We start from the raw sequence: 12,072 nt of genomic DNA, 5'->3' as shown, positions 1-12,072 counted from the left end.
CTTACAGTTGTCTGCTGTTTTGTAAGGGCGTTGTGGCTTACACAGAGGGCTTTTTTCTGAGAATGCCAGTTCGTCAGCTGATAGTGTTGCCATATAAAGTTACTGTATTGCAGTGGCTCGTTGGTCTAGGGGTATGATTCTCGCTTAGGGTGCCCTTGATTCGTTAGAGAAAGTTTTCTGACTATCTGATGCTTCTGACATCATGTGAAATTATTTCAATTTGGTGGCTTGTTGGTCTAGGGGTATGAATCTCGCTTCGGGTGTAAGAGGTCCTGGGTTCAAATCCCAGACGAGCTCTACAGGTGTTATGTGTTTTACAGGGCACTATGTGTTTCATTAAAATGTCTTTCGAAGAATTCCAATTTGTCAGCAGATAGTGTCGCCACATAAAACATTCCTTTGCATAGTGGCTTGCTGGTCTAGGAGTGTGATTCTCGTTCATGCCATGAGAAATCCTAGGTTCAAATTTCAGTTGAACCCTTACAGTTGTCTTTTATTTTGTAAGGGCGTTTTGGCTTACACAGAGGCCTTTTTTCTGAGATTGCCAGTTTGTCAGCAGATAGTGTTGCCATATAAAGTTGCTAATTTGCAGTGGCTCTGTGGTCTAGGGGTATGATTCTCACTTAGGGTGCCCTTGATTCGTTAGAGAAAGTTTTCTGACTATCTCACGCCTTGTGAAATTCTCTCAATTTAGTGGTTCATTGGTCTATGGGTATGATTCTCGCTTCGGTTGCGAGAGGACCCGAGTTCAATTCTCGGATGAGCCCTTGCAGGTGTACTGTGTTTTACAGGGCATTATATCTTTCGTAAAAACGTCTTTCAAAGAATTCCAATTTGTCAGCAGATAGTGTCGCCACATAAAATATTTCTTGCATAGTGGCTTGCTGGTTTAAGAGTTTGATTCTCGTTCATGCCATGAGAAATCTTAGGTTCAAATTTCAGTTGAACCCTTACAGTTGTCTTTTGTTTTGTAAGGGCGTTGTGGCTTACACAGAGGCCTTTTTCTGAGAATGCCGGTTTGTCAGCAGATAGTGTTGCCATGTAAAGTGGCTAATTTGCAGTTGCTCGTTGGTCTACGGGCATGATTCTCGCTTAAGGTGCGAGAGGTCCCGTTTTCAAATCCTGGACGAACCATTGCAGAAGTCCCGGGTCCAAATGAAGCAAAAGCCCATCTGTTCCTTCTGATGTCTTGTAAAATAATCAAGCTTTTGTGGCTCGTTGGTCTAGGGGTATGATTCTCGCTTAGGGTGCCCTTGATTCGTTAGAGAAAGATTTCTGACTATCTGACGCCTTGTGAAATTCTCTCAATTTAGTGGTTCATTGGTCTATGGGTATGATTCTTGCTTCGGTTGCGAGAGGACCTGGGTTCAATTCCCGGATGAGCCCTTGCAGGTGTACTGTGTTTTACAGGGCATTATATCTTTCGTTAAAACATCTTTCAAAGAATTCCAATTTGTCAGCAGATAATGTCGCCACATAAAATATTTCTTGCATAGTGGCTTGCTGTTCTAGGAGTATGATTCTCGTTCATGCCATGAGAAATCCTAGGTTAAAATTTCAGTTGAACCCTTACAGTTGTCTTTTGTAAGGGCGTTGTGGCTTACACAGGGGCCTTTTTTCTGAGAATGCCGGTTTGTCAGCAGATAGTGTTGCCATGTAAAGTTACTTTTTTGCAGTGGCTCGTTCGTCTAGGGGTATGATTCTGGCTTAGGGTGCCCTTGATTCGTCAGAGAAAGTTTTCTGACTATCTGATGCTTCTGAACCATGTGAAATTTCATCACTGTAGTGGCTCGTTGGTCTAGGGGTATGATTCTCGCTTTGGGTGTGAGAAGTCCCCGGTTCAAATCCTGGACGAGCCCTTGCATGTGTCATGTGTTTTACAGGGCACTATGACTTTCATTAAAATGTCTTTCGAAGAATTCCAGTTTGTCAGCAGATAGTGTCGCCACATAAAACATTCCTTTGCATAGTGGCTTGCTGGTCTAGGAGTATTATTTTCGTTCATGCAATGAAAAATCCCAGATTCAAATTTCGGTTGAGCCCTTACAGTTGTCTGCTGTTTTGTAAGGTCTACGGGCTTACACACAGGCCTTTTTTCTGAGAATGCCAGTTCATCAGCAGATAATTTTGCCATGTAAAGTGGCTGTTACAGTAGCTAGTTGGTTTAGGGGTATGATTCTCGCTTAGGGTGCCCTTGATTCATTAGAGAAAGTTTTCTGACTATCTGATGCTTCTGAACCATGTGAAATTTCATCACTGTAGTGGCTCGTTGGTCTAGGGGTATGATTCTCGCTTTTTTGGTGAGAGAGGTCCCGGGTTCAAATCCCGGATGAGCCCTTGTGGGTGTCATGCGTTTTACAGGGCACTATGTCCTTCATAAAAATATCTTTCGAAGAACTTCAGTTTGTCAGCAGATAGTGTCGCCACATAAAACATTCCTTTGCATAGTGGCTTGCTGGTCTAGGAGTATGATTTCCGTTCATGCAATGAAAGATCCCAGATTCAAATTTCGGTTGAGCCCTTACACTTGTCTGCTGTTTTGTAAGGTCGTTGTGGCTTACACAGAGGCCTTTTTTCTGAGAATGCCAGTTTGTCAGCAGATAGTGTTGCCATATAAAGTTGCTGTTTTGCAGTGGCTCGGTGGTCTAGGGGTATGATTCTCACTTAGGGTGCCCTTGATTCGTTAGAGAAAGATTTCTGACTATCTCACGCCTTGTGAAATTCTCTCAATTTAGTGGTTCATTGGTCTATGGGTATGATTCTTGCTTCGGTTGCGAGAGGACCCGGGTTCAATTCTCGGATGAGCCCTTGCAGGTGTATTGTGTTTTACAGGGCATTATATCTTTCGTAAAAACGTCTTTCAAAGAATTCCAATTAGTCAGCAGATAGTGTCGCCACATAAAATATTTCTTGCATAGTGGCTTGCTGGTTTAAGAGTTTGATTCTCGTTCATGTCATGAGAAATCTTAGGTTCAAATTTCAGTTGAACCCTTACAGTTGTCTTTTGTTTTGTAAGGGCGTTGTGGCTTACACAGAGGCCTTTTTCTGAGAACGCCGGTTTGTCAGCAGATAGTGTTGCCATGTAAAGTGGCTATTTTGCAGTTGCTCGTTGGTCTACGGGCATGATTCTCGCTTAAGGTGCGAGAGGTCCCGTTTTCAAATCCTGGACGAACCATTGCAGAAGTCCCGGGTCCAAATGAAGCAAAAGCCCATCTGTTCCTTCTGATGTCTTGTAAAATATTCAAGCTTTTGTGGCTCGTTGGTCTAGGGGTATGATTCTCGCTTAGGGTGCGAGAGGTCCCGGGTTCAAATCCCGGACGAGCCCTTGCAGTTATTCTGTTGTTTTACAGGGCATTCTGGCTTTCATAAAAAACGTTTTTCGAAGAATTCCAGTTTGTCAGCAGATAGTGTCGGCACATAAAGCATTCCTTTGCATAGTGGTTTGGTTGTCTAGGACTATGATTCTCGTTCATGCCGTGAGAAATCCCAGATTCAAATTTCGGTTGAGCCCTTACAGTTGTCTGCTGTTTTGTAAGGGCGTTGCGGCTTACACAGAGGGCTTTTTTCTGAGAATGCCAGTTCGTCAGCTGATAGTGTTGCCATATAAAGTTACTGTATTGCAGTAGCTCGTTGGTCTAGGGGTATGATTCTCGCTTAGGGTGCCCTTGATTCGTTAGAGAAAGTTTTCTGACTATCTGATGCTTCTGACATCATGTGAAATTAATTCAATTTGGTGGCTTGTTGGTCTAGGGGTATGAATCTCGCTTCGGGTGTGAGAGGTCCCTGGTTCAAATCCCAGACGAGCCCTTACAAGTGTTATGTGTTTTACAGGGCACTATGTCTTTCATTAAAATGTCTTTCGAAGAATTCCACTTTGTCAGCAGATAGTGTCGCCACATAAAATATTTCTTGCATAGTGGCTTGTTGGTGTAGGAGTATGATTCTCGTTCATGCCGTGAGAAATCCCAGATTTAAATTTCGGTTGAGCCCTTACAGTTGTCCGCTGTTTTGTAAGGGCGTTGTGGCTGACACAGAGGCCTTTTTTCTGAGAATGCCAGTTCGTCAGCTGATAGTTTTGCCATATAAAGTTACTGTTTTGCAGTGGCTCGTTGGTCTAGGGGTATGATTCTCGCTTAGGGTGCCCTTGATTCGTTAGAGAAAGTTTTCTGACTATCTGATGCTTCTGACGCCATGTGAAATGAATTCAACTTAGTGGCTCGTTGGTCTAGGGGTATGATTCTTGCTTCGGGCGTGAGAGGTCCCGGGTTCAAATCTCGGACGAGCCCATACAGATGTTATGTGTTTTACAGGGCACTATGTCTTTCATTAAAATGTCTTTCGAAGAATTCCAGTTTGTCAGCAGATAGTGTCACCACATAAAACATTCCTTTGCATTGTGGCTTGCTGGTCTAGGAGTATGATTTTCGTTCATGCAATGAAAAATCCCAGATTCAAATTTCGGTTGAGCCCTTACACTTGTCTGCTGTTTTGTAAGGTCGTTGTGGCTTACACAGAGGCCTTTTTCTGAGAATGCCAGTTTGTCAGCAGATAGTGTTGCCATATAAAGTTGCTGTTTTGCAGTGGCTCGGTGGTCTAGGGGTATGATTCTCACTTAGGGTGCCCTTGATTCGTTAGAGAAAGATTTCTGACTATCTCACGCCTTGTGAAATTCTCTCAATTTAGTGGTTCATTGCTCTATGGGTATGATTATTGCTTCGGTTGCGAGAGGACCCGGGTTCAATTCTCGGATGAGCCCTTGCAGGTGTACTGTGTTTTACAGGGCATTATATCTTTCGTAAAAACGTCTTTCAAAGAATTCCAATTTGTCAGCAGATAGTGTCGCCACATAAAATATTTCTTGCATAGTGGCTTGCTGGTTTAAGAGTTTGATTCTCGTTCATGCCATGAGAAATCTTAGGTTCAAATTTCAGTTGAACCCTTACAGTTGTCTTTTGTTTTGTAAGGGCGTTGTGGCTTACACAGAGGCCTTTTTCTGAGAACGCCGGTTTGTCAGCAGATAGTGTTGCCATGTAAAGTGGCTATTTTGCAGTTGCTCGTTGGTCTACGGGCATGATTCTCGCTTAAGGTGCGAGAGGTCCCGTTTTCAAATCCTGGACGAACCATTGCAGAAGTCCCGGGTCCAAATGAAGCAGAAGCCCATCTGTTCCTTCTAATGTCTTGTAAAATATTTAACCTTTTGTGGCTCGTTGGTCTAGGGGTATGATTCTCGCTTAGGGTGCGAGAGGTCCCGGGTTCAAATCCCGGACGAGCCCTTGCAGTTATTCTGTTGTTTTACAGGGCATTATGGCTTTCATAAAAAACGTTTTTCGAAGAATTCCAGTTTGTCAGCAGATAGTGTCGGCACATAAAGCATTCCTTTGCATAGTGGTTTGGTTGTCTAGGACTATGATTCTCGTTCATGCCGTGAGAAATCCCAGATTCAAATTTTGGTTGAGCCCTTACAGTTGTCTGCTGTTTTGTAAGGGCGTTGTGGCTTACACAGAGGGCTTTTTTCTGAGAATGCCAGTTCGTCAGCTGATAGTGTTGCCATATAAAGTTACTGTATTGCAGTGGCTCGTTGGTCTAGGGGTATGATTCTCGCTTAGGGTGCCCTTGATTCGTTAGAGAAAGTTTTCTGACTATCTGATGCTTCTGACATCATGTGAAATTAAGTCAATTTGGTGGCTTGTTGGTCTAGGGGTATGAATCTCGCTTAGGGTGTGAGAGGTCCCGGTTCAAATCCCAGACGAGCCCTTACAGGTGTTATGTGTTTTACAGGGCACTATGTCTTTCATTAAAATGTCTTTCGAAGAATTCCACTTTGTCAGCAGATAGTGTCGCCACATAAAATATTTCTTGCATAGTGGCTTGCTGGTGTAGGAGTATGATTCTCGTTCATGCCGTGAGAAATCCCAGATTCAAATTTCGGTTGAGCCCTTACAGTTGTCCGCTGTTTTGTAAGGGCGTTGTGGCTGACACAGAGGCCTTTTTTCTGAGAATGCCAGTTCGTCAGCTGATAGTGTTGCCATATAAAGTTACTGTTTTGCAGTGGCTCGTTGGTCTAGGGGTATGATTCTCGCTTAGGGTGCCCTTGATTCGTTAGAGAAAGTTTTCTGACTATCTGATGCTTCCTACGCCATGTGAAATGAATTCAACTTAGTGGCTCGTTGGTCTAGGGGTATGATTCTCGCTTCGGGTGTGAGAGGTCCCGGGTTCAAATCCCGGACGAGCCCATACAGATGTTATGTGTTTTACAGGGCACTATGTCTTTCATTAAAATGTCTTTCGAAGAATTCCAGTTTGTCAGCAGATAGTGTCACCACATAAAACATTCCTTTGCATAGTGGCTTGCTGGTCTAGGAGTATGATTTTCGTTCATGCAATGAAAAATCCCAGATTTAAATTTCGGTTGACCCCTTACAGTTGTCCGCTGTTTTGTAAGGTCGTTGTGGCTTACACAGAGGCCTTTTTTCTGAGAATGCCAGTTTGTCAGCAGATAGTGTTGCCATATAAATTTGCTGTTTTGTAGTGGCACGGTGGTCTAGGGGTATGATTCTCACTTAGGGTGCCCTTGATTCGTTAGAGAAAGATTTCTGACTATCTGACGCCTTGTGAAATTCTCTCAATTTAGTGGTTCATTGGTCTATGGGTATGATTCTCGCTTCGGTTGCGAGAGGACCCGGGTTCAATTCTCAGATGAGCCCTTGCAGGTGTACTGTTTTTTACAGGGCATTATATCTTTCGTAAAAACGTCTTTCAAAGAATTCCAATTTGTCAGCAGATAGTGTCGCCACATAAAATATTTCTTGCATAGTGGCTTGCTGGTTTAAGAGTTTGATTCTCGTTCATGCCATGAGAAATCTTAGGTTCAAATTTCAGTTGAACCCTTACAGTTGTCTTTTGTTTTGTAAGGGCGTTGTGGCTTACACAGAGGCCTTTTTCTGAGAATGCCGGTTTGTCAGCAGATAGTGTTGCCATGTAAAGTGGCTATTTTGCAGTTGCTCGTTGGTCTACGGGCATGATTCTCGCTTAAGGTGCGAGAGGTCCCGTTTTCAAACCCTGGACGAACCATTGCAGAAGTCCCGGGTCCAAATGAAGCAAAAGCCCTGCTTCAATGTTTGTTAGATAAGGATTTCTGACCATCTTTTCCTTCTTATGTCTTGTAAAATATTCAAGCTTTTGTGGCTTGTTGGTCTAGGGGTATGATTGTTGCTTAGGGTGCAAGAGGTCCCGGGTTCAAATCCCGGACGAGCCCTTGCAGTTATTCTGTTGTTTTACAGGGCATTATAGCTTTCATAAAAAACTTTTTCGAAGAATTCCAGTTTGTCAGCAGATAGTGTCGGCACATAAAGCATTCCTTTGCATAGTGGTTTGGTTGTCTAGGACTATGATTCTCGTTCATGCCGTGAGAAATCCCAGATTCAAATTTCGGTTGAGCCCTTACAGTTGTCTGCTGTTTTGTAAGGGCGTTGTGGCTTACACAGAGGGCTTTTTTCTGAGAATGCCAGTTCGTCAGCTGATAGTGTTGCCATATAAAGTTACTGTATTGCAGTGGCTCGTTGGTCTAGGGGTATGATTCTCGCTTAGGGTGCCCTTGATTCGTTAGAGAAAGTTTTCTGACTATCTGATGCTTCTGACATCATGTGAAATTAAGTCAATTTGGTGGCTCGTTGGTCTAGGGGTATGAATCTCGCTTCGGGCCTGAGAGGTCCCGGGTTCAAATCCCAGACGAGCCCTTACAGGTGTTATGTGTTTTACAGGGCACTATGTCTTTCATTAAAATGTCTTTCGAAGAATTCCAATTTGTCAGCAGATAGTGTCGCCACATAAAACATTCCTTTGCATATTGGCTTGCTGGTCTAGGAGTATGATTCTCGTTCATGCCATGAGAAATCCTAGGTTCAAATTTCAGTTGAACCCTTACACTTGTCTTTTGTTTTGTAAGGGCGTTGTGGCTTACACAGAGGCCTTTTTTTCTGAGAATGCCGGTTTGTCAGCAGATAGTGTTGCCATGTAAAGTTACTGTTTTGCAGTGGCTCGTTGGTCTAGGGGTATGATTCTGGCTTAAGGTGCCCTTGATTCGTCAGAGAAAGTTTTCTGACTATCTGATGCTTCTGACGCCATGTGAAATTTAATCACTGTAGCTGCTCGTTGGTCTAGGGGTATGATTCTCGCCTTGTGAAAATCTCTCAATTTAGTGGTTCATTGGTCTATGGGTATGATTCTCGATTCGGTTGCGAGAGGACCCGGATTCAATTCTCAGATGAGCCCTTGCAGGTGTACTGTGTTTTACAGGGCATTATATCTTTCGTAAAAACGTCTTTCAAAGAATTCCAATTTGTCAGCAGATAGTACATATATAACATAAAATATTTCTTGCATAGTGGCTTGCTGGTTTAAGAGTTTGATTCTCGTTCATGCCATGAGAAATCTTAGGTTCAAATTTCAGTTGAACCCTTACAGTTGTCTTTTGTTTTGTAAGGGCGTTGTGGCTTACACAGAGGCCTTTTTCTGAGAATGCCGGTTTGTCAGCAGATAGTGTTGCCATGTAAAGTTACTGTTTTGCAGTGGCTCGTTGGTCTAGGGGTATGATTCTGGCTTAGGGTGCCCTTGATTCGTCAGAGAAAGTTTTCCGACTATCTGATGCTTCTGACGCCATGTGAAATTTAATCGCTGTAGTTGCTTGTTGGTCTAGGGGTATGATTCTTGCTTAAGGTGAGAGAGGTCCTGGGTTCAAATCCTGGACGAGCCCTTACAGATGTTATGTGTTTTATAGGGCACTATGTCTTTCATTAAAATGTCTTTCGAAGATTTCCAGTTTGTCAGCAGATAGTGTCACCACATAAAACATTCCTTTGCATAGTGGCTTGCTGGTCTAGGAGTATGATTTTCGTTCATGCAATGAAAAATCCCAGATTCAAATTTCGGTTGAGCCCTTACACTTGTCTGCTGTTTTGTAAGGTCGTTGTGGCTAACACAGAGGCCTTTTTTCTGAGAAAGCCAGTTTGTCAGCAGATAGTGTTGCCATGTAAAGTGGCTGTTTTGCAGTTGCTCGTTGGTCTACGGGCATGATTCTCGCTTAAGGTGCGAGAGGTCCCGTTTTCTAACCCTGGACGAACCATTGCAGAAGTCCCGGGTCCAAATGAAGCAAAAGCCCTGCTTCAATGTTTGTTAGATAAGGATTTCTGACCATCTGTTCCTTCTGATGTCTTGTAAAATACTCAAGCTTTTGTGGCTCGTTGGTCTAGGGGTATGATTCTCGCTTAGGGTGCGAGAGGTCCCGGGTTCAAATCCCGGACGAGCCCTTGCAGTTATTCTGTTGTTTTACAGGGCATTATGGCTTTCATAAAAAAACTTTTTCGAAGAATTCCAGTTTGTCAGCAGATAGTGTCGGCACATAAAGCATTCCTTTGCATAGTGGTTTGGTTGTCTAGGACTATGATTCTCGTTCATGCCGTGAGAAATCCCAGATTCAAATTTCGGTTGAGCCCTTACAGTTGTCCACTGTTTTGTAAGGGCGTTGTGGCTTACACAGAGGCCTTTTTCTGAGAATGTCAGTTCGTCAGCTGATAGTGTTGCCATATAAAGTTACTGTTTTGCAGTGGCTCGTTGGTCTAGGGGTATGATTCTCGTTTAGGGTGCCCTTGATTCGTTAGAGAAAGTTTTCTGACTATCTGATGCTTCTGACATCATGTGAAATGCATTCAACGTAGTGGCTCGTTGGTCTAGAGGTAATATTCTTGCTTCGTGTGTGAGAGGTCCTGGGTTCAAATCCCGGACGAGCCCTTACAGGTGTTATGTGTTTTACAGGGCACTATGTCTTTCATTAAAATGTCTTTCGAAGAATTCCAGTTTGTCAGCAGATAGTGTCGCCACATAAAACATTCCTTTGCATAGTGGCTTGCTGTTCTAGGAGTTTGATTCTCGTTCATGCAATGAAAAATCCAAGATTCAAATTTCGGTTGAGCCCTTACAGTTGTCTGCTGTTTTGTAAGGTCGTTGTGGCTTACACAGAGGCCTTTTTTCTGAGAATGCCAGTTTGTCAGCAGATAGTGTTGCCAAATAAAGTTGCTGTTCTGCAGTGGCTCGTTGGTCTAGGGGTATGATTCTCACTTAGGGTGCCCTTAATTCGTTAGAGAAAGATTTCTGACACCTTGTGAAATTCATTATGTCTTTCGTAAAAATGTCTTTTGAAGAATTCCAGTTTGTCAGCAGATAGTATTGCCATGTAAAGTGGCTGTTTTGCAGTAGCTTGGTAGTCTACGGGCTTGATTCTCGCATAAGGTGCGAGAGGTCCCGTTTTCAAATCCTGGATGAACCATTGTAGAAGTCCTGGGTCCAAATGAAGCAAAAGCCCTGCTTCAATGTTTGTTAGATAAGGATTTCTGACCATCTGTTGCTTCTGAAGTCTTGTGAAATATTCAAGCTTTTGTGGTTTGTTGGTCTAGGGGTATGATTCTCGCTTAGGGTGCCCTTGATTCCCTTTAGAGAAAGATTTCTGACTATTTGATGCTTCTGACGCCATGTAAAATCCTATCACTTTAGTGGCTCATTGGTCTAGGGGTGTGATTCTCGCTTCTGGTGTGAGAGGTCCCAGGTTCAAATACCGGATGAGACCTTGCAGGTGTACTGCGTTTTACAGCACATTATGTCTTTCATAAAAATGTCTTTCGAAGAATTCCAGTTTGCCAGCATAAAGTGTCGCCACAAAACATTACTTTGCATAGTGGCTTGCTTGTCTAGGAGTATGATTCTCGTTCATTCCGTGAGAAATAACAGGTTAAAATTTCGGTTGAGCCATTCAGCATATAGTGTTGCCCTGTAAAGTTGCTGTCTGAGAGAACTATGCTTTTAAGCCAGGGGTCACCAAACTTGTGCCTGGAGGTCTTAAAATGACAACCAAAGAGGTTGTTTACAGTTTTTTCCAGTTGTTTACACACATTTTCTGAAAGCATGTCTCATATTGTCAGAACTCTACACACAAATCACAAAACACACACACATTGGGCAAAACTCTTCAATTCTTCTGCAAAATGAAACTATAAGTTCAAAACAATGTGATTTCTTCTCAAAAAGGTATTTTGTTTTCAAATGACACACACAAGCCATCACATTAATAGATATTCATAAGATCAGTTGAACACTAATGTGCTTAATGTAAAACACTATGACCACTTCTTCTCTATTCATCATAATGACTTTCTGTAAGCCTTCTTCTGTTCAGTGTTACACTTACTACAGACAGTACATAGACCTACAGAAGTGCATTGTAAAATTTTTCGAAAATTGTTTTAATACAAAACAAACAAATACCAAATATATTTTACTGTATTTTCCTCACAAAAACAGCGTACACAGTGTTCATCCCAACCAACACAAAGTTGCAGAAAATGTGGTCTACATATACCATCAACAGAAGTATTTACTAAATACAGTTACAGTAAAAAAATGAATAAATAAAAAAACAGCTATACTGCATTCTCTTTTCTGTATTGGTGTGGCCAAGCAGTGGGGCAAATGTCACCTTGCATGGCAAATCCAGCCACGAAAAGCATCAACTGCTATAGCTTGGAGAAGGGGTATACATGTGTTTGGATTTCGGTCATACACTTTTCATCTCTAGGCAGGAAAAAAATCCTCAATAGGTTTGAGGAATGGAGAATATGGAGAGGGAGATAAACAACTTAAAAACATGGGTGTGCAGTCAACTAGTTGTGAATCAGATGAGCTCTCAAATGTAACTCATTTTGTCGCACTATCCATTATGCCTCAAAGCTATACAGTTTTATAATTAATTTCGTTTATCTGTATAAAAAAAGCACACGCACCACCTGAACTAAGGCGCTGCTGGGATTTGAGCCCAGGATCTCCTGTTTACAAGGTATTTTGACCAGCTAAGCCACAGCGCCACAAAAATTAATTGTAAGAGACATTTGCCCGATAACAAAAATCGAAGAAGAAATAAATACACAACAAAAACCAGCATGTCAGGATGCAGAAAATGCTGACAAGACGGACGTGGTCTTTTAGAGTCTGGATGATCATGTCTCAAACCTGACCGGTAACCTGGCC

The 12,072-nt window shown here is 42.6% G+C and overlaps 1 protein-coding gene and 4 non-coding genes across 6 annotated transcripts in view; all 5 read left to right on the top strand.

Moving 5' to 3' along the window:
- LOC137491105 (uncharacterized) overlaps positions 1-12,072 on the top strand; it is a 698,540-nt gene that overhangs the window by 594,213 nt on the left and 92,255 nt on the right. The window lies entirely within an intron of this gene.
- Positions 3,254-3,325, top strand: trnap-agg (transfer RNA proline (anticodon AGG)). Its single transcript has one exon. It is a non-coding gene; the product is annotated as a tRNA-Pro (tRNA).
- Positions 5,202-5,273, top strand: trnap-agg (transfer RNA proline (anticodon AGG)). Its single transcript has one exon. It is a non-coding gene; the product is annotated as a tRNA-Pro (tRNA).
- trnap-cgg (transfer RNA proline (anticodon CGG)) lies at positions 6,162-6,233 on the top strand. Its single transcript has one exon. It is a non-coding gene; the product is annotated as a tRNA-Pro (tRNA).
- Positions 9,234-9,305, top strand: trnap-agg (transfer RNA proline (anticodon AGG)). Its single transcript has one exon. It is a non-coding gene; the product is annotated as a tRNA-Pro (tRNA).

Source organism: Danio rerio, chromosome 4, assembly GCF_052040795.2.
Source record: "Danio rerio strain M-AB ecotype USA chromosome 4, GRCz13ab, whole genome shotgun sequence".
NCBI lineage: Eukaryota > Metazoa > Chordata > Actinopteri > Cypriniformes > Danionidae > Danio > Danio rerio.
The sequence above is the reverse complement of the archived record's forward strand: the minus strand, read 5'-3'. Positions and strand labels throughout refer to the sequence as shown.